This window comes from Hibiscus syriacus, unplaced genomic scaffold, assembly GCF_006381635.1.
Source record: "Hibiscus syriacus cultivar Baekdansim isolate YM2019G1 unplaced genomic scaffold, ASM638163v2 tig00001340_pilon, whole genome shotgun sequence".
NCBI classification, from domain to species: Eukaryota; Viridiplantae; Streptophyta; class Magnoliopsida; order Malvales; family Malvaceae; genus Hibiscus; species Hibiscus syriacus.
The window spans coordinates 1,145,924-1,151,629 of record NW_024061866.1 but is presented as its reverse complement, the minus strand read 5'-3'; positions in this window follow the sequence as shown (position 1 = coordinate 1,151,629).

Here is a 5,706-nt window from a genome sequence, read left to right as displayed (position 1 = left end):
TGTATGAGCTAAAGATGAGCTGGTCATAGATGAGTTACATGTAGATGAGTCATTGAACAACTCCTTGTGAAAGTGCACCTCTTGGAATGGAAACTATTCGCGAAAAGGTATTTTTCCACAAAAATTGACCTAGGCCATATTTGAAGTACTTTGTGTGGTGGTGATGATGTGTAACTCTCCAGCTGAAATGAGATATCTAGCTAGCTCAAAAGTTCAGCTCAAATCAGCTATGAGCTCGGAGGGTAGCTGACAACTTTGTCCCAAAATGATCTTGAGTTGTCCCGGAGTTGTTCTAGTCATGTCTCCATAGCTCTTGGACTCCAATACTAGCTTAAGTTAGCTCCCATCATGTGGCCGCCTATGTACCTACAAAAGAAATCATAATATAAGCTAAGTATTATAAGTAATAAACATATAAAGATGTGGTTCATAGATTATATTATATGTTAATATGAAACATAGTATATAATCTATTGTTTGAAGATGTATTTCTAAATGATTAAAAGGTTTTAATGCATATAGATGTAAGAGTGTCCTGAACAATTTAGCTCTTGATCGAGTGATTGGTCCTTGAGGCAATACTTCCATATCCCTTGAAGTAGGCGTTGGTGTGCTCACATCATCCCCCTTCTTTTATGCGATTTGTCTCCAAATCATCATCACCCTGAATAGAGAAAAATCCGCTATATTGAAGGTGGCACTTACATTGTATTCTCCAGGAATCTAATTTATATGAATTGTCATTGATCTTCTCGATAATCTGAAATGGACCATCACCTATTGGTAAAAGCTTAGACTTTCTTTTAGTTGGAAACCTTTCCTTACGTAAATGCACCCATACCCAATCTCCAACTTCCAAATGGAGTTATTTGTGTCTCTTATTGGCTTGTTGCTCATACTGCTTTGTTCTTCTCTCAATATTATGCTGAATTTTCTCATGTAACTTATTGATGAATTCAGCTTTGTTCTTGCCATCTTTGTTAACCATTTGTTCTTGAGGTAGAGGAAGAAGGTCTAAAGAAGTCAGGGGGTTGAATCTATACACTACCTCAAATGGTGAAGTTTTTGTTGCTGAATGAACTGACTGATTGTAAGCAAATTCAACATATGGGAGCATTCTTCCCATGTCTTTATGTTCTTTTTATGATGGCTCTCAACAATGTTGATAACACTCTATTGACAACCTCCATTTGCCCATCAATTTGGGGATGACAAGTTATTGAAAACAACAATTTAGTCCCGAATTTGCCCCACAACTTCCTCCAGAAATGACTAAGGAACTTGACATCTCGATCAGAAACAATGGTCTTTGGTATGCCATGCAATTTCACCACTTCCTTGAAAAATAGATTAGCCACGCAAGTTGCATCATCGGTCTTATGACATGGTATGGAATGGGCCATTTTGGAAAACAGATCAACCACAACAAATATGGAATCTCGACCATTTCTCATCTTTGGTAGTCCCGTCACGAAATCCATGGAAATATCAACCCATGGTGTTGTAGGAATGGGAAGAGGTTTATAAAGTTCATGAGGCATGACTTTAGATTTAGCCTTTTTACAAATAATGCATCTTTCACAAATCCGTTCAACGTCTTTTTTTTATCTTAGGCCAATAGAGATGTTCTTTCAAGATTTCCAACATCTTGCTAATGCCAAAATATCCCATAAGTTCTCCTTCATGTGTTTCTCGTACTAATACTTCTCAAAAGGATCCTTGAGGAATACATATCCTTTCTTCTTTGAATAGATACCCGTCATGTCTATAGAACTTCTCAGCTGCTCTTTTTCGCAAGACTTGTATTTCTCTCCAAAATCATGATCATTAGTATAGTAGTCTTTAAGGAAAGAAAAACCAAGTAATTTAGAGTCTAAGGTGTTAAGAAGAACATACATTCGTGAAAGGGCATCTGCAATGATATTTTCTTTACATTTCCTGTAGTGAATGACGTATGGGAAAGACTCGAGAAACTCCACCCATTTAGCATGTCTCTTGTTGAGTTTATGTTGGCCTTTGATATGCTTCAATGCCTCATGATCAGTATGAATAACAAACTCCTTGGGCCATAGATAATGTTTCCATGTTTCTAGTGCTCGTATAGATAATACATCTTTTTGTCATCAGTGGGGTAGTTTAGTGAAGCACCACTTAAATTTTCACTAAAATACACGACTGGTCACCCTTCTTGGGTCAAAACGACACCTATACCAATTCCATAAGCATCACATTCTACTTCAAAAGTTTTGTCGAAATTAGGTAGTACTGGTAGTGGCGCTTTAGTCAAGTATTATTTGATTGTCATAAATGCTTCCTCTTGTTCTTTGCCCCATATAAAGATTGAATTTTTTTAATTACCCTAGTTAAGGGAGAGGCAATAGAACTAAAGTTGGGTACAAACCTCCTGTAAAAGCTTGCAAGACCATGGAAACTTTGACTTGGCTTATTGATGTAGGTCTTGGCCAATCTTCTATTGCTTTAATATTCTCTGGATCTACTTCAAGTCCCTGTGAACTTAAAATAAATCCTAAAAAAGAAAACTTGTTAGCGCAAAAAGAGCATTTTTGAAGGTTGACATAAAGCTTCTCCTTCTGAAGAGTTTCAAGCACTGACCGTAGATGTTGCACATGATCCTCCAAAGTATGGTTATAATTAGAATATCATCGAAATATACCACACAAAACTTACCAATAAAGGGTTGGAGTACATGGTTCATTAACCTCATGAAAGTACTAGGAGCATTGGTTAATCCAAATGGCATAACCAACCATTCGTACAATCCTTGATTTGTTTTGAAAGCGGTTTTCCATTCATCTCCTTCTCACATCCTAATCTGATGATATCCATTTTTAAGAACAATTTTAGAGAAGATAGTGGTACCACTTAGTTCATCCAACATATCATCAAGCCTTGGAATGGGATGTCGATATTTGATAGTGATCTGATTAATTGCTCAGTAATATACACACATTCTCCACAAACCATCCTTCTTTGGTACAAGTAGAATTGGAACTTCACATGGATTTAAGCTTTCTCTAATGTACCCCTTTTCCATCAACTCAGCAAATCATTTTTGAAGTTCCTTTGTTTCATTCTGATTGCTTCTATAGGTTGGTTTATTTGGAATGATAGCACCAGGAATGAAATCGATTTGATGTTCAATTCCTCGAAGGGGTAGAAGTCCTCTTGATATATCTTCTGGAAATAGTGCTTCAAATTCCTGTAGAAGATAAACAATAGAAGAAGGAAAGCCTTTTTGGAGATTAGTTAAAAGAAAACTCTCCTTGTACATTAGTACAATTAAAGCCTTATGTGATAGCAAGTGTTTTCGAATCTTTTTTCTTCCAGCATAGATGTTCAATGCCTTAGTTGTCTCCACTTCAACATTTTTGTATGATTCCATGCTTTTCTTCAAATGGTTATGGTCTTCATTCACTTGACTAGGAGAAAGTGGTGTCAAAGTGATTTTCTTGCCATTATGGGTGATAAATATCTGTTTCTAAACCCATCATGGATTCCTCGTTTGTCGAATTTCCAGGGCCTTCCCAAAAGTATATGTCCAACATCCATTGGTACAACATCACAAAGAACTTCATCTTGGTATTTTCCAATTAAAAATTGGATGACAACTTGCTTTGCGACTTTTATTTCTCCTCCATCATTTAACCATTGAAGTTTGTATGGATTCGGGTGCTTAGAGGTCTTCAAGACAAGCTTTTCTACCATAAGGGTACTAGCAATGTTCGTACAACTTCCTCCGTCAATGATCATGAAAAAAACTTGATTGTTTACATGACAACGAGTATGGAAGATGTTTTTTCTTTGATCATCCTCTATGATTTGAGTGTTTAAAGCCTTTTTAACGACAAGCACTTGTCTTGAAGATGTATAAAAATCAAGCAACTCTTGTCACATGGTTAGTGAAATAAAAAGAAATTGAAAACCTTACCAGCACGCTCACAAAAGCCTCACTTGGTCACTCCAAAGAAAATTCAGATTTAACTCCACTCACACTCGTGTTTTCACTCAGGGATATGTTTATTGGCTTTTTTTTATCCCCCTTCTGTTCTCACCCTCTCTGTTGCCTTTTTCTTCTCAATTCTCTCTTGTTGGGTCCTTTAGAGAACTAACTAAAGATTGAGCAAGTTTTCTTTGTTTGTACATCGACTAAAGGAAATGGCTAGTATAGAAATGGATATGGTAAAGGTAGGATAGAATAGGTAAGAAAAGAAAAGGTAATGAAGTTAAGAGAAAGATGAAGATAACTACAACCCAAGTTACAACACTTACTAACTTTCTTCACAAGAAACAAAAAGGATACCTCCTTCAAGTTTGATTTTGGGCAGATTGTAATGTGCTTCCTTTTGCATGTAATTGCAACTTTTCTTTAACTTTTCTTTGCTGGAATTTTTCTTTGAATTCCTTCTTTCTTTTGCTTTTTTTGTACTCCAAATTTGATGTAGGAGTTTTTTTTTTATTTTTTGTTGCAGCACTTTGTATGTCAATCCAACTAAGCTCCGAATACTTCTTGATGTAAGGCTATCCAAGCTTCTTCAATGAAGAAGAATTTGGCAGCCTTGTTGTTTCTCGATATAGGAGAGACACCAAATGCTACACTTGAATTATAAGTATTCTGCACAAATATAGAAGGAAATGATTAAATAGAATGATAAACTAAGAAATGGAAATGAAATGATAAAGCAATGAAAATATAGAATTGTTATTAAAGTATGTTGCGGAAGTGATGTAGAAGTATCCTTCAATGGATCATGAATTCAGCCTCCAAATGATGTTGATGGACGTTGCCTTAATGATGAATGAAGGAATACTTCAATGGTGATAAAAGGTTATTAAAATGGTGATGGTGTTGACGTGAAGAAGATAGAAATGGAATGGTTGAGGATAGTATCTTAAATAAGCCAAAGAGGAAGAAAAACTATAGAAAGTTTAACCCCGTTCTTTATAAACTTAAGTAAGGGATGGTAGGATAGGACTTGAACCCTCTAGTTATGACAACTAAGAACTCAAAGTATCAAGGAAAAGGATTGACGCCACAAACTTAGAAAAGTTTGCTTAATCGATAAAGTTCTTAAAGAACTTCCAAGAGAGAATTCTCACAAAGAATTTATATTAATCAAAGGGTTGTCTTACAAATGAAATAAGCCTTCCTATTTATAGGATTTGGAAGGGTTGGCTGAATAACTACATGCCTATTCAGCTAAGTACATAACTTAATTTAAAGTGCATGATGTTTGGATGAATTAAGATGTCCCTTAGCCTTGGTGTTGGTTCAACTACCTCTTCATGTAATAGAATGACTATTCGGTTGGGATTGAAGATACATCTCCCTTGGCTGAATGATTAGGTGCTTCTTCACTTTGGTGCCAAGCCTTGGGCATGTACTATGTGTGTGCTAAGGGTGTGGCCGAATGGTTGTAAGGGCTGACTCATGTCTCCTCGCAAATTAAGCCTCCATTTGGTAACAACAAGCTCACCAATGTGCATCTAGGTGTCATGGCATACAATGGGCTATAACTTGTCATGAAAGGTCACGTTGTATGTAAGGTAACCTTTCATCATTTGAGCTACTTCCCATGTGTATGCGCTGAAGATGAGCTGGTCATAAATGAGTTACATATAGATGAGTCATTGAACAACTCCTTGTGAAAGGGAACCTCTTGGAATGGAAACTATTCGTGAAAAGGT